Source organism: Callorhinchus milii, unplaced genomic scaffold, assembly GCF_018977255.1.
Source record: "Callorhinchus milii isolate IMCB2004 unplaced genomic scaffold, IMCB_Cmil_1.0 Scaffold237, whole genome shotgun sequence".
In the NCBI taxonomy this organism is placed as follows: Eukaryota; Metazoa; Chordata; class Chondrichthyes; order Chimaeriformes; family Callorhinchidae; genus Callorhinchus; species Callorhinchus milii.
The window spans coordinates 22,338-38,723 of NW_024704978.1; the positions used below are offsets into that span (position 1 = coordinate 22,338).

The 16,386-nt window shown below is 41.9% G+C and overlaps 3 non-coding genes across 3 annotated transcripts; 1 reads left to right on the forward strand and 2 right to left on the reverse strand.

The window, feature by feature from the left end:
• Positions 1 to 3,615: 3,615 nt before the first annotated feature.
• On the reverse strand, positions 3,616 to 3,687 carry trnae-uuc. The gene has a single exon. It is a non-coding gene; the product is annotated as a tRNA-Glu (tRNA).
• Positions 3,688 to 6,422: 2,735 nt separating this feature from the next.
• Positions 6,423 to 6,494, reverse strand: trnaw-cca. Its single transcript has one exon. It is a non-coding gene; the product is annotated as a tRNA-Trp (tRNA).
• Positions 6,495 to 6,875: 381 nt separating this feature from the next.
• trnaf-gaa lies at positions 6,876 to 6,948 on the forward strand. The gene has a single exon. It is a non-coding gene; the product is annotated as a tRNA-Phe (tRNA).
• The last annotated feature ends 9,438 nt before the right edge of the window (positions 6,949 to 16,386 follow it).

Consider the following 16,386-nt stretch of genomic DNA (forward strand, 5'->3'; position numbering starts at 1 on the left):
CTCTCCCTTTGCTCTCTGTTGCACTCTCAGTTGCTCTCTTTCACCCCCGTCTCTCCCACACACATCCTCTCCCAAAGGGACTGGAGCCTAAATCCAGCGCCTTAGACCGCTCGGCCACGCTACCCCTTATCTGGAAAACAAATTACACGGTCATATTTCACTATTCATGTGAAACGTTTCTCCGGCCATGACATATTGTGCATTGTTGGGCAATCTGGTAACGTTGGTTTAGCAACAGAGTACCGACGTTAGCGAACTCATCAACAATTTCAATACTTTTTAAACCAATATTCAAACAAAGCACGTGGAGAAGCGTTTGATTTTGATTCATTTCTATATAGCAAGCAGCTCTGTGAAGTTTCCGTACGCCTCACGGTTGGAAAACTGCTGAAAAGATGTATTTAACTTTTGTATTAAAAAANTCACATCACACTATACAGGGTGGTTGTGTTAGACGTGAAGCTCCAAATAAGAGGACAACAGAATTAAAGCAAGGAGAATTGGATGATTAGAGCTTTACAGTGCAAATTGAAGATAGACAGATAGACAGAAGGACAGACAGACAGACAAACAGGCAGACAGAAAGACAGACAGACAGACAGACAGACAGACAGCAGAAAGAGAGAGGCACGCAGACAGGCAGGTTAGTAGGTATGTAGGCAGGTCGGTAGAATGGTATGTTGGTAGACAGAGAGAGATGCTTAGATAGAGAGAGAGATAGAGAGAAAATGCATTTAATTTCAATAAATATTTCAGTAACATCCATGTGTCCGAGTGACGCATGGAATTCTCAGTTGGTATGGACATGTTTAGCATGTTGATGGGTTGCCAACTGACAGAAAAATACATAACCCAAAGGGGAATATTACCGGCCATTTTGAAACTGCACAATTTAATTGTACAACCGAATATCCTTTTCAACAATTGTTCTTTTTTTCCCCCCAAAGCGCCGTTGTTCCTTATTTGTCTATAACTTCTTAGGCGCTTTTATTTAACCATATTAACTTCTTTATTTAAGTCATCACAACCGATATCATCCAATGTTTGTGCTACTGGTAAGCACTGCAAAATATGTGGAAAGAGACATATCAAAATCATTTTGTCATTTTCTAGATGCTCACAATTATTAATCAGACTTATCTTTTCGTGTGACTTCACGTGCGCCAAAAGAGCATCGCCCTGTTTTTTCATCATCCCTAAGGTTTCACTGAAGATTTCTTAGCCATCGCTTCACAACCAATAAACTCTCCTTTACTGTCTTCACCATCACTTCCTACATATGAAGGACAATTGGAGTGGTTTAACACCTCTATCATCCCCCTCTGTATACCTTGCTATGTCTGTTTCTTCCATTTTTGTACGTCTCCTGCCCTACTGACGCGTTAAATCGACTCGTGTGTTGCATCACGGAACCCAACCTAAATCAAAATAACAATGGACTTCTTCTCCAACCTGAGAGCATCCAGATTGCGGTTCTTACTGACTGAGTAATTCCGACAACAGTAGTCTGAGAGAATTTGTTTTGTTTGGACGTCTTAATATTTTTTTTAATTCAGATACCCTTTGAAGTACAAATTTGAATGAAAAGTGTGACTTATCATTTAATTATTCCTAACACCCCCATCCTCGCCCGGCTTCACTGGCTCACCATCCCACAGAGCGACGCGCTCCAGATCCTCGTCCTTGCTTTGAAAGGCGTTTGTGTTCTCGACCCCACCCTTTATCTGTGACCTACTCTGACCATCCTGGCAGTTCCAACCAATGGACTAACACTGCTCTTCTCCACATCTCTCTGTCTCGCCGTCGGTAATGAGGCTTTCAGCGTCGTGGTGTCTACTCTCTGGACCTCATTTTCAATGTCGCTCTGCCTCGCTGCCTCCATCTCCGTTTTCCAGAGTCCCCTCAAAATCGTTTCGTTCAACTTTCCCTCGGCCACCACCCTTGGCACAGTTGACTTATCGTAACTCTTTAGCACTTTGAGATGTCCTCCTGGTGCTAAAGCTCTGTACAGGTAATTTCGTTACATTTCGCATGGTGAAAAGTCTGAAAATTTTCCAGGATTTATTGCGAAGGGGAAAGCGTAGCCAGTTTGCACAATAGTCGTAAACCAAGCCATATATTTTATTGAGGAAATGGAGTTTGACCCCGACTGGGTCAACTAGTTACGGATTCTTGAAACAGAAGTGCAATTAATGGCTGGACGACCATCTCGGGTAAGACCAGTCTTTCAGTCATTTCAAATCGTGATATGGCAATATTTCAGTGAAGTGCACGATCAACTACTGATGTCTTTTTGTGGCCAATATATTATGTTAAACATTGCTTTACACAAGCCTGCAAGCTTCGCGTTCTGTGTATGTGAAGGGTTCAGCTAAAGTTTCAGTGTGATCTCGTATCAATTTAATTTAGTTGTCAAATCAGCAAATGGTCAATGTCACGAAATTAGCTTTTCAGACCCATCGTATTTCGAATATTGAATGTTTTATAAGTCTTCCCTTCACAACATGCAAATCATGCAAAACTCTGCAACTCGTGTACTCTCACGCAGCAGGCTCCAAACAGTCCCACCCTCGCCCGACTCCACTGGGTACCCATCCCAAAGAGGATCGAGTTCTAAATGCTCGTACTACACTTTAAGGCCATCCATGGCCTTGACCCCCTCCTATCTCTCTGACCTGCTGACTCCCTACCAACCTGCTCGCTCCCTCCGTTCATAGACTTAGGCCTGCTCCAGCGCTCCCGCCCGACCCGCCCTCCCATCGATGGAAGGGCTTTCAACCACTCTGCCCCCACAATCTGGAACTCCTTCCCACGGTCCCTTCGCCTGGCTTGCTCCCTTGCCTCATTCAAGGCCGATCGCAAGACTTTTCTCTTTGACCGTGCCTTTGGTCTCTCTCCCACCTCTCTGCCTTCCCCCTTCCCCACACCCCACTCCGCCATGCTCGGGCCCAGACAACTGTCTGTTCAGCGCTTTGTGAACGGCGCTCTATAAATGTAATATTCTTTTTGTTGCAGTTGTTGTCTTGTCTGTGTAATCCACATGAGTGATGCAAAGGAACTAAATTAATATCTAAACCGTTAATGACGATTATATTTTTTTGCCCAACCGTGTTCTGACAAATGCCGAACCGTCACCATGCTTCGGAATTTCTAAATCAAGCTGAGAACTCTTTGCTGCTCAGCTGCACAAGGAAATCCCAGAGGAATGTTGCATGGAATGGTACGCGGAAACGGCATTCAAGTGACACCGAAAGACCTGTTCTTTTAAAAAGTCAAATAAGACATGATCTGGGATGAGCTTATGGCCTTTTTCCGAGCTTTACATGTATATTATTTCATATATAAATGAAACACAACATATTACAACAACTATTTACATTTGCGAATCTCCTACCACGTCAAGCGGACGTCTTCCTCTTCCATTTCAACGGTAGCTTGATGCCCGTTTGAAGTCAGAATAAGGAAATACTGAAATGCAAGAAAGTAAGTCATCATTTTCAGAATTTACCTTTTCATTATACAAATACTTAGTGGAAAGAGCAGCGACAATTGAGCTTCATTAATGTTTGACAACTTTTATATGGAGTCGGTTCATTCGAGACCGAGCAAATATATTTCCCTGACCGGGAATCGAACCCGGGCCGCGGCGGTGAAAGCGCCGAATCCTGTCCACGAGACCATCAGGGAACACATTTGCTTATGATTACACTGTTCAGTAATACGTGCTCCTTTCTTATGTGGAGAATGTCTCAATGAGCTTCACAGAGCCATGAGCTCTTATCCCAATCATGTTCGCAAACGCCAGTGAGAGATTACACTGACAAATGTATACGTAAAATGATCTATTTATTTTCTATAAGAATAAGGATGCCTTTGGTAAAAGTTCAAACGAAATAACTTTTCAAATAGAGATTTGTGAGGAAGCTAAATATTAAAATTATTGTGAGGATGAAGTTGGGTGGTTAGCATTGATACATATATTGTAGAAAATAACATAAAGTTTCGTGTTCCTGAATTTTGCTGCTTCTAGATTCCGCAATCAAACAGATGATATGGAATAGTACTGGATATTGGACTTGATGTCAAGCAGCGAAACGCCTCAGAAGGAAATGTCCAATCGTGCAAATGCACTAACAGACATCAATTTATGTTACATAATATATTTATTGGACTGAGAATAAATGAAAATAAATTCCAGGAAATTGCGGAACAGACTCACAACTGCCGATTCAGTGACAATCACTGGCACCAGAAACACAAGGTTACTTGGCTGCATTCAGTGGATGTTTTCCCGACGAGGGAGGGGGGAACTTCGGTCTGTGAATTACTATTGTGTACTACAAAAATGCCTCGATTGTCGTGGGAATGAGCATTGCAGATTTGTGGAGATGCCATGTTGCAGTGTGTCAGCACTGCAGTTAAATTAAAAATTTGAAAAAATATCACTCACATCGAAAATATACTGACGGGAAACTGACGGTTATCAACAGTGAAAAGACTCTTATATCTCTAACAACTTTTACAACTGTTTCCAAAAGCAGTGTTCATAAATTAGTGCTTATTTGATACAAATAAAGTTTTGAATACATTTGAACTTCATTTAAACGTCTGTTGTGGCGGAATAAGGAGCACGAGGTGAAAATACTTCCACATCATAAGGGGATCAGTGTCTCCATCTATTTGCGTTTACACTTCAGCTTCGAATAGCTCATTTAGAGAGGTTGTCCATTTTTATCAATCCAAGGATTGCCTGTGACAACAGTCAAGTCAATAAAAAGCTATATTTTTCTGTGGCAGAAGGATGTAGAAAGAAGTCTCTGTTGCTAAATCGTTCAGGGCGTTCGGCTGTTATCTGAAAGATTGGTGATGCAAGCCCACCCAGGGACGTGTCTATTTTGGCGTAAATATATTCTGTTTCAATTATTTCTTCGCAATTGAAATAATATCGTGAAAAACTTCGTAACAGTTGATCATTTAGTTTTGCTTTAGTGACAATTTTCTGTGTTTTTCAACCGACATATTGTTGGAGCACTTGATTTCGTTTCCACACCAAACGTCGCAGGTTATGTTGGATTTCTTTCATCGGCAGGAAGACTTCGACCTGGGCCTTGTGGCCACACTTGACTCCAGTTAGTGTCTCAATGTTCCTCCAGGACTATCATATAGATACGAGGAATTGTAAATCCGCAATATCAGATATAGTCGGGAACTCCTCGACTCAAACAATCCACAAACTCAGCCTTCGAAACGCTGACAAACCAGAAGTTAACAACCATGTTTGTTGGAAATTCAGGTAAGAATCGATTAAAACAGAATTCACGAATTCCCTCCTCTCTCATATTTTCTGTACAAGTTGTGTGCGCATTCATTGCTTTTTTATACCTAAGGGATGATAAATGATCCCAAATGTTGTATGTGGAGGCACATGTACAGCGGTGATAGTATAGTAGTTAATATATTGTTTTGTGGCCGCTACAAACTCGGGTCCCATCCGAGTCACGGCAATCGCCATTGCTTTTCAGTTTGAAACATATTTAATTATACCTCCCTCCACAAGCAGCAGGTCATTCAGAACGCTGCAGCTCGTGTACTGTCCCGCATTAGGCTTCGGGACCACATCACTCCCACCCTCGCTCGCCTCCACTGGCTCCCCACCCCCAGAGGATTGAATTCAAGATCCTCATCCTCACCTACAAGGCCATTCACGGCCTTGCTCCCTCCTACATCTCCGACCTACTATTCCCCTACCTACCTGCCCGTACCCTCCGTTCCTCTGGCTCCGGTCTGCTCCACATCCAGCGCCCCAAATGCCCTACCATCGGTAGCCGGGGCTTCAGCCTCTCAGCCCCGAGGCTCTGGAACTCTATCCCCCAGTGCCTTCACCTTGCCTCCTCCCTTTCGTCCTTCAAGGCCGTTCTCAAGACCTTTCTCTTTGACCGTGCCTTTAGCTCCCCTCTCGAATCTCTACCCCCTCCTCGCTCCCTCCCTTCCCTCCCCTCACTCTGACCATTTCCCCACTGCTCGGCTCCTGACCCAACTGTACAGCGCCTTGGGACGTCCTCCCGACGTGAAAGGCGCTCTATAAATGGAATATTTTTGTTTTTGTTGTTGTTTCATTTGAAACTCACCGCTGTCTTCATTTGATTAATAATTTCAGTGAACCTCGCGTTTGATATAGTGCCTTCTCACAACTTCGCTACGTCTCAAAGCACTTCACAGAATGCATTGTAAAGTGAATTAACTGTTCACTTATTCCTACTACTACTAGTTATTAATATAATTAATATTTGGTGGGATATGTTGATGATAAACATTTTGCACAACTTATTGATAATTCGTGTTCTGCGTTATTTTTATTGTTTGCTTTTCATAAGACATAACAACAGCAGCAACAAGATTACATTGACTGTGAATCAAAATATTGACCTCGACGTGATTTGAACACGTAGCCTTCTGATCTGGAGTCAGACGCGCTACCGTTGCGCCACGAGGTCGTCAGCTTTTCTCACACGCGAGGCTGGAATTGTAGACCTCTCAAAGATGTGCCGTGACACTATACCAAATCTAACCGTTAGTAAAATATAACAGAGTAAAGGAATATGACATGAGATCAGAGATGTAATGTGCATCCAAACTAACCTTGTGATATTGGTCATTCCGAAGCATTGTTCAAAACCCACTTCAAGGCCGAAATTCGGAGCTCCCGAACATCTGTGATAAATCCCTGAGAAGAAGTTCTGAAAAGTTTTCTTGTTGTCAATATAAATCGGCTACAAAATCCCCCAAATGAGCGACCAGAAGTTAGGAGGTGTTTCATTAGAAAACAAGATTTGTGCAATTTTTTATAACAAGCGGAAACACTTTATTTTACAACCGCCGAAATAGCTCAGTTGGGAGAGCGTTAGACTGAAGATCTAAAGGTCCCTGGTTCAATCCCGGGTTTCGGCACTTTTCTTGTTCAGTTTGATTGTAACTCACAGTCTACGTATGTCCTGTTAAGACTGACCGTTTGGGTGACCTTATTTTGTGACTATTCTGCTTAGTTCTGTTTCAATCAACAAACACAATTTATTTTTTTCAATGACTTGAAGATCGAGATGAATTTTTATGAATGCGCAGCAAATCAACAGAGATCTATTCAGTCTGATATTACCAAGTTCTTCTGTTGACATTTCAGTTGTTTGACGCACAAAGTGTCACGTTGGTCTAGGGGTATGATTCTCGCTTTGGGCGAGCAAATGAATAAATATGCGAGAGGTCCCGGGTTCAAATCCCGGACGAGCCCAAATTTTAGCTGAAGGGTTGTCCATGTTTCTCACTCTATATTGTTGAGAGCTGTTTGATGCTTGGTGATTAATTCAGTGTTCCTCTTTCCCAGCCCTGTGACTGAATATTGTTATTGCATCTGGAGAAGAATATTATTAGCAGCAGCAATCATGGTTTTGCCAAAAAAAATCGACATGTTGACCAAACTAAGCGAATTATTTGGGAAGCACTGAATCAAACAAGTGAAATGTAATGGATGTAAAGCACTTCAGTTTCCAGATGGGCTTCGACAAAATGCCCCACGAGAGGATACTGACTAACGTATTCTCTCCTCTGAACTCCTCTCCCTCTGGCCTTCAACCCTCACTGACCCATCTTCTGCTCTCACCCTCCTCCACAACACCCTCTCCTCCATACTAGACACTCTTGTCCCCATCACCTCCCAAACTGTCTCCTACTCTCGCTCCTCCCCCTGGTTCACCACCCACCTCCGCACACTGAAGAGCCACGTGCGGGCCGCTGAACGCACCTGCCTCAAATCTGGCCTAACGGTCCACCGACAAATCTGGCTGGACCTCCTCAAAATCAAACGATCCACTCGAGCCTCGGCCAAGTCGTCCTTCTACTCCAGGATAATCCTGGAGGCGAAGAACAACCCCAGACTTCTGTTTTCTACCACATCCCGATTTCTCCGTCCCCCCCGCCACCCCGCGCAGGTCATCTCCTCCAACCTTCACTGTGAGGAAATGCTGGATTTCCTTGAATCCAAAATCAAGGGAAGCCGCTATACGGTCACTCCCCCTACAACTCCCACACTCACCCCACCATCTCGCTCCTACATTACGACTCCTATACATCCTGCGCTACACATCTTTGTACCCGTTTCCCTACTCTTTGTCAACAAACACATCCTATCCCTGAAAACCACCACCTGCTCCTTTGACCCCATCCCCACTCCTTACCCCCAAACTCCACCTCCGTGCTCTACATGTCACTCGCTTTGCAAGTGAGAGACCTGGGTTCAATTCAAGGAAGATCAGGGCGAGACCTTGGGTAAGTTTCCTTACTTCACACGCCTAATAATAATCCCTCCAAAACAAAACAATAATAAATTGTTCATTTTCAATCTACGACTGTTTGTGGGACATTGCTGTGCGCAATTGGCTGCCGCGTTCGCCCAAGAATATACAGTCAATTCACTTTACAGTATATTCTGTGAAGCGCTTTGGACGTCCTCCCGACGTGAAAAGCGCTATATCAAATGCAAGGATTATTATTATTATTATTATTATCACAGAAATCGTCAACCTGTCCCACTCCTCTGGCTCTGTTCCCATTCCCTTAAAAGCTGCTATCGGCAGCATTCGATACGATCGACCATGGTATCCTCCTCCAACGCTTGTCGTCCCACCTCAACCTTCAATGCCCTGTCGAGGGACGAGAAATGGAGCAGGTACTAGATAAGCCTGGCATGTTCACACTGGGGAGTAGGCTTATGGGCATATGAATACGGTCTTTAAAATTCTGAAGGGAATAGATAATATGGAACATGATACGCTGTTTCATCTTGAACAGAACAATAAAACCAGAGCACATGTCCTGTGACTGAAGAAGAATGAATTAAGTAAAATGCTGCCTTAACACTACTTCAGTGAGCGAGTAGTGAACGTATTGGAAAGGCTCACCAAGGAGTCAGTGGAAACTGAAATGATATTTGTTTCAAGATTAATTTAGATAGATTTCTGCCTGAAAATAATACTTCGGAATAAAGTATACAGCTTGGCTCATGATATGCCAAGCGACTGCCAGGCTGGTGGAATGCGATCTGGATGAAAGCTTGTCTTCGTTCACCAAGCAAATCGTTAGGTTCTTCTGAAACTACCAATTGTGCATGCGCGGTTTGAAGGTATTAGGGTCCGAGTTCGTGAACACGTATTCATATTACCAGATGAACTAGAACTGTGAAAGGGTGGAAAACATATGGAATATTTTGTAGCTTGAATAGGATTTTTATAACATCCTAAAATGAGTGACCATCTATTTAATCAACATCAAGAGATTCACGAAAATATAATGATTTGGCAGCTGTTGAAGAAGATATCAATCTAGCTGTATTAATAGACCCGAAATAGCTTAGTTGGGAGACAGTTAGACTGAAGATGCAAAGATCCCTGATGGAAGCCGGGTTTCAGCATTTTTCTTTATCAGTCTGATACTCAATCACAGTCTCTGTATTCCTCGAGTAAGATCTATAATAAAAGTAACTGTGACCGTTTGGCACCTTGCTGTGTGTCTTTTCTCCGGGTTTCTGCATTTAAATCGAGCACACGCGATGGATTATTCCCAGAATGTTGATATCTTCAAATTATTTTGAAATTAAAAAGCATTGTGTCCTTTGCTATTTCCTTGTATATTTGCACATACAGTTTGGAACTCCATCCCACAAAGCCTTGGCCTTGCTCCCTTCCTTGTCTCATTGAAGCTATGTATCAAGACCCTACCCTTTGATCGCATCGTCGATCACACCTGAACCCCTACCTTCTCTGACCTACACCCCTCCTGATCCCAATCCCATCTCCGATCCAAACAGCTGACTGTCCCGTACTTGGACGTGAAAGACGCTAAAGAAATTTAATTCTTGTGTTTGTTGCTGGGTTGCAAGGTTTACAGGAATGAACACGATAAACGCTGAATCCAGTGTTACCAGTTCAAAACTTGATAGACCTCCGTTTATTCGCGTTTGCCGGTTTTCATCCAAGGTTCGTTAATTATTGGTAAAATGTCTGGGACCAGATGAAAACACTAAATGCATCACTGACTACAGATTGGAGTTTGCTGCGGAATCAAAATGACAAACCTCACAATTCAAAAGCTCATCAGGTGAAGATTAAATTATGTTTAAGATTAAATCTAACATATTAATTTCCCTTTTCTGGAAGTTTTGGAGCGAAGATAAAAACATGATATAATAATAACAATATTATTAATAATAATAATACTTGCATTTGATATACCACTTTTCACGTCTTCTCGACGTCTCAAAGTGCTTCGTAGATTATACTGTAAAGTGAATTGACTGTATATTTGTGGGCCAAACTCGGCAGCCAATTGTGCACAGCAATGTCCCACAAACAGTCGTGGATTGAAAAAGACCTATTTATTATTGTTTTGCTTTGGAGGTATATTATTAGGCATGTGGAGTAAGGAAACTTGCCCAAGGTTTTGCACTGCCTGGAATTGAACTCTGGTGTCCCGCATGCAAGGTGAGTGCTGTAACCACTGAGTTACAGGAGCTACATGAATATATCGACTATGCACTCCTAGGTTTACGAATGTCATCAGTGCTTGGATTCACAATTGCTTCTCCGTCTGCCATTTTATGCAATGTTATCAATTAAAATAGAGGGTTTTTCTCAAGTCCCTTTTCAGCTGGAGCTACGATGGCCGAATGGTTATGGTGCTCGAATTAAAATGCAATGGGGAAGTCCCATCGCAGGTTCGAATCCTGCTTGCAGTTTTTTAGATACAATTTCGTGAAATGCAGATATCACAATCAATCCTTCATAATCATTCTGGCCTTGCCGAAACGAAATACTATACAAAGGATATATGAATATATAAAAGAACAGAAATTGCATTGTTTTAGTTTGTTTTACTTTTGGAGGACGTAAGAAATCACTCGACAGTGGAGTATATACAGTATATTCTGTGAAGCTCTTTGTGATTTCTCAATAACATGATGATCCGTTATATCATGCAAGTTTTATTATAAGTTTGTGACGTTAATTTTCTTTGTTATTATTAGATTGTTTCCACTGAGATCATAACTATCTCCTGCGCAGATAGAACGATCGTATCTTGACATATCGGCCCCTCGACCATCTTTATTCTTCTCATAGTTATTCGTCAGTGGGATACGATAAACTCATATTTATTTATCAACTATTTTAACAAAAATATATGTCCGAACAAAGAAATAATCTGCTGCGAATCAACTAACAACCGTGTTACTACTTACAACTAGGTAACAGCGGCGTGTGGAGCAAGAAAACGTATCTATTCTGTGGCCATATATGGGAACCAAATCGATTCAGTTTTCGACGTTCTCGCACATCATGAATATCAAGGTCTGTTCCCGTGTTTTTTTCAGTAGTAACAATAACCTGTGCCAACCCGTCTGATTCCCTTGTTTTTCGGGACTACTCTTTTTTCCATTACTAGTCGTCTCTCCCAGCTCTCTATGTACGCGTTTCTCCACTCTGGTGTAACATCCTGATACCGCTCCGTTCTTGAAATTTGTTTAAACACTTTCCCACAGGACTGGTAAACTACCTGTGAGGAAATTGTTCTTCGCCCTATTCAGGTTCATCCCATGCGCATTGTCCAGGTGCCATCAACTACATGCAGAGGCCGGACGCAGAGCGAAGGCGGGTTGGGGTGTTGATGGGAGGATGGGTGTTGGGACGGGATAACGATAGATATGCAGGTGTGCATGGCAATGGAAAATAGCTAGGAATGCTAAAGCTCTACATTCATTACATCGTTGGTGTAGAGCAGAGGATGCAGTAAGTTCTTGGCATTCAAGTAAAACCTGTAATGAGACGGGGATGGGATTCGAAGCGACGCGTGCAAAACAAGGGATTAGCTGTCCATCGCCTTAACCGCTCGGCCACCTCGACTCCTGCAGAACTTTATAATGCTTGTGTTTGCAAATGGCATCGTATTATCCAATACATCAGAAATGCCATAGTAAGTGTCATATGAAATGCAAGGCGTATTTCTTGACCTTGTTATTGTCATCAAATGGGTTGTCCTGACACATTAATCTCACTTCCAACATTGAACCAACAATGATAAGAAATTGCATCTTTATAGCGCATCTCACGCAAGTCAGGGCTCAAACCCGTGCTTGTCGGACATCTAACGACCAACTAATGGGTACTCAGTGGCAGGTGGGGTGGTGGGTGGTGGGGGTAGTCTCCTTCGAGCTGACGTGGCTCCAACGATAGGTGACTGGATGACTGGAAATGCAATTTCCGGATGGAGCCAGCCCTCTGTGTCGGTCTTTCGTCCAGTTCCTGAGCCAGTCGATTCGGCAGTTTTCCAGGGAACCGCTGATGACTGCGCAGCCATCCTCATCCATCGGCAGAAATTGGAGGGGCAGACGTCACTGTGGGCACGTAGTTGTCCCATTCAAAGACTTTTTCCACTGCAGGCCAAAGGCTTAATGGGTAAAGTGGCCCTCGTTGGACAAGGAATGGGAAAGCAAACAGGGCAGCAATATCAATGGCAAGCTATGGGTTTAAGGACGTTAGATTCCAGCATTGCCGCATGATACACGTCCCCAAGAATTGGCTCTTGCCAACCTGCGCCTAATATTTTCCGTAATAGAGGGTAAGCAGTGTACCTCCGTCCAGGGGGATAGTGTACATTCCATTCCATCAATCAAGTCTCAGCTTGATCTGATACTCTTAAGGAAACTGGTGGGTTTCACATGTGACAGAACAAAATAAAAGAATGGATGTTGAATTTCCTGGTATGTTTAAAATTCATAATACAGCTACTGTATGCGGGTGTTGATATTTTATTTACAAGGTGTTTTGTCAAGCCATTTCTGAATTGTGTTACTAACCTTCCCAGTTGCACAGATAATCAGAGAAGTTTTTTTATGGTACATTGCCACATATATACATATTCAATTTGTAGATTGCTATATTTTCTGATCCTAACTAGTTCCTTATTTTCTTGTTAAATTCCCCCAGCATAGTGGTTAGGACACTCACATTGCTTGCGGTGTGACCCGGGTTCAGTTCGGTGCAGGTTTAGAAGAACCAAGGTGCTAGAGTCTGCATCAGTGCAAATGTTGACCTTCATCAGCTTGAACAGCAGTGCGAGTGATTGCAGGTAATGCCTCACAAGATTTCCGCTGGGTGATGTCATGTCAACGCATTAGATCTGGTTATGTTAACAGGACACGCTGAGATGGCTCACTGATGGCAGTGATTGGACTGCCCGCCATTTCCCGCCATTCTCGCATGTCTGTCAAACACTGAGCCCTGGAGTTCTGTGGACACGCCTGTCTCTGGAAAAGGTCATCCAAGATGATAACACAGGATTGCCTTGATTTCATAATTCCGTTGCCAAACAACAATCGTGGATCCAGCTCAGCTCCCAGAAGACTGGTTCGCACCCTTATCCCAGGAGAGCAGTTGTAAATTTACTGGAAATAATCTTAGTGCAGTTCTGGATGATCAGCCTGTTGGGACTTCTCTCTTTTACTGTATAAATAAAAATGTATCCAATATCTTGATTCAGTCTAAGCTGTGCGTTTCAACATGAAGAGATATCACAGCTTTTCAGAAAAGGTGTATCAAACTGACAAAATATTTCAGATAATGTACATATACTATCCTTTTCTGGCTGTTATTGGTGTTCCAGGTACGTCTATATAATCGAAAAATAAAATCTTTTCTTCTACGACTCCGAAAATGTAGTGAAACTGTTTTGATGTATCAGTTATAGTGAAGTATGCTGCGGAAGTATATCTTCCTCGTTTCTTTCATTTATTTTGTTTTATTTGCATTTCAGAGGACCACCAATTTGCTGAATTCATAAATAGATGTAAAATATGCGTTATTATATATTATATATTGTATATTTTATGTGTCCAAGAGGTCTCAAAACGCTTCGCGGAATATCCTGTAAAGCGGATTTACTGCATATTGTGTGAGATCTTAAATAACTTACCGAAAATCGGCGTATAAATAAAAATGAATTCAACAATTTGGAAAATTGGAATATCAAAAACGCTGTTGCATATAAAAATGCAGACAAAGATAAAATATTCGCTCCGTTGTTGCTTTCATATTGTTACATACATTTACTCGATGGAGGGAGACCATTCGGACCATCGAGTTTGCACCGTCCCTCAGCAACGCTTTCTGCCTTTAACAACTCATACCGTTTCAAGCCGCTATTCCTACGAAAGAAATATTATATCAATAGTATCAATTATATCAATAATCAAGTCATACACGGTGTATAATTCATTCATGTGAAATGAATTATTTCCATCATTTTGATAAAGATTCATGATTATTATCCAGAATTAAAAAATCGATTGGACAAACCTCTGCCATTGATAGTCATAATACACAATGCGCCTCGATATGTTTTATCCAGCAAACAGTCTGAAATGTTTTCCATCGTCTCCTGCTTGTATCAGTGAAAAATCATCAGAGCAATTAAACAAGAAGTAAATGAAGACTGTAATATATCATAATTTAATTATTTAAAAAATCAATGGGGTGTGCGTGAAACTGTAATTATCTGATACATGTTCAAGGATAACTCTGACACAATGTGTTCTCTCTATCTAGTCCGTTATTTTGCGAATTAATTTCACTTGTGAAAATTGTAGTTCTATGTATTTTGTAGGCGAAGGCAGGAGTCAAATTGCAAGCTGCGAATAGTTGCAGTAATACACCAATAGCCATGAAGTGAATGATCAATATTTGTTCTTGGAATATTGGCCAGGGAGAAGCACTCTTTTACTTTCAAATAGTGTTGCGGAATTCTAAACGTACGCTGGACCGGTGTTAGTTTCTCGAATCAAAGACTTATCTGAAGGACCGAACTTACGAACTAATAACATTCCCTCAGCATCAAACTGCAATGAAGAATCCAGAGAGTGCGTTCAAAAGGCAGAATACTACAGGTGTTGGAAATCTGAAATGAAAACAAAAGCCGCTGAGGATACTTAGTAGGTCAAGCAATAGCTACAGAGAGAGGAAAGTGAGTTTCAAGTCAATGAATTTCTCTCGTGATTTCAAAGCCTGACTTGAGTTTTAATTCAGACTGAGTAGAAATAGTAATAAAGTTTACCATATAATATTTGATACGTAGGCTACATGTATTTCTAGGTGTGAGTGATGAGTTTGACGATAAATAATGGATTATGTATCTAAATCGATGCACATAAAAAAGGCCACATAATTTCCCAATTTAAACTTGTTGGATTATTTATAATGCATTGACCTGTTCTGCTTTGATGATACATTGTCTTTAATCCCATGCTTTTTATTGAGAACTTGGCAGTAATTGACTTGTTTCTTTCTTACAGTTAACTTAGTTGCGATTGCGATCATTTCCAGGGGTAAGTGTGGGCTCTCCAGGTGCATCACTCGTTACCTGTTGTCCATGTCATCTGCTGATCTACTGGTTATTATCAGTAATGTGATATTGACTCGACTGAATTATCTTTATTTCCCAATTTGCTTCCTGGACCTCACTCCAGTGTGTTCGCTCGGAACGAGTCTGCTTTGTGCAACTACTGACTGCTCTGTGTGGCTAACAGTCGCCTTCACCTTTGATCGCTTTGTAGCAATTTGCTGTCAGAAGCTGAAAATGAAATATTGCACCGAGAGAACAGCGACTGTGGTGATAGGAACAGTTTGTACTCTGAGCTGCTTGAGAAACATTCCTTGGTATTTTACTTTTCAGCCTTGGTATGTCATTGACAATTTCCCGTGGTTCTGCAAGATAACACAAACTTACTATGGTTCATGGGCCTGGGAAGCTTATTCATGGTCTTATACCTTATTAACCCCTTGCGCTTCCTTCGTTCTGATATTTCTGCTTAACGTCTTGACCATCAGACACATATTAGCGGCAAACAGAATCCGCAGGAGTCTTGTCGGCCACAACAGCACTGAAAATGCTAATGACCCAGAGACTGTAAACAGGAAAAAATCCATCGTAATTCTCTTCGCTATATCCGGGAGTTTCATACTTTTGTGGATGACCTACGTTGTATATTATTTATATAGACAAATTGAAAACTATTTTTCTTACTCAGGGTACAATGATCCAGTCTATGTTCTGTATGAAAGCGGTTGCATGCTGCAGCTTCTCGCAAGCTGCACAAACACGTTCATTTATGCCGTGACGCAGGCTAAATTCAGAGAGGAATTAAAAAAAGCAGCTAAATGTCCCTTACACTTGATACGTAAAGTGGCCCAACAATGTAAATGTTGTGGCAAAGCGCAGCTGATCAGATAATGGCTTCTGTGAATCAATGCATTCCATTTTCTTTCTATCCCAGGGCTGTGCAGCCCATAT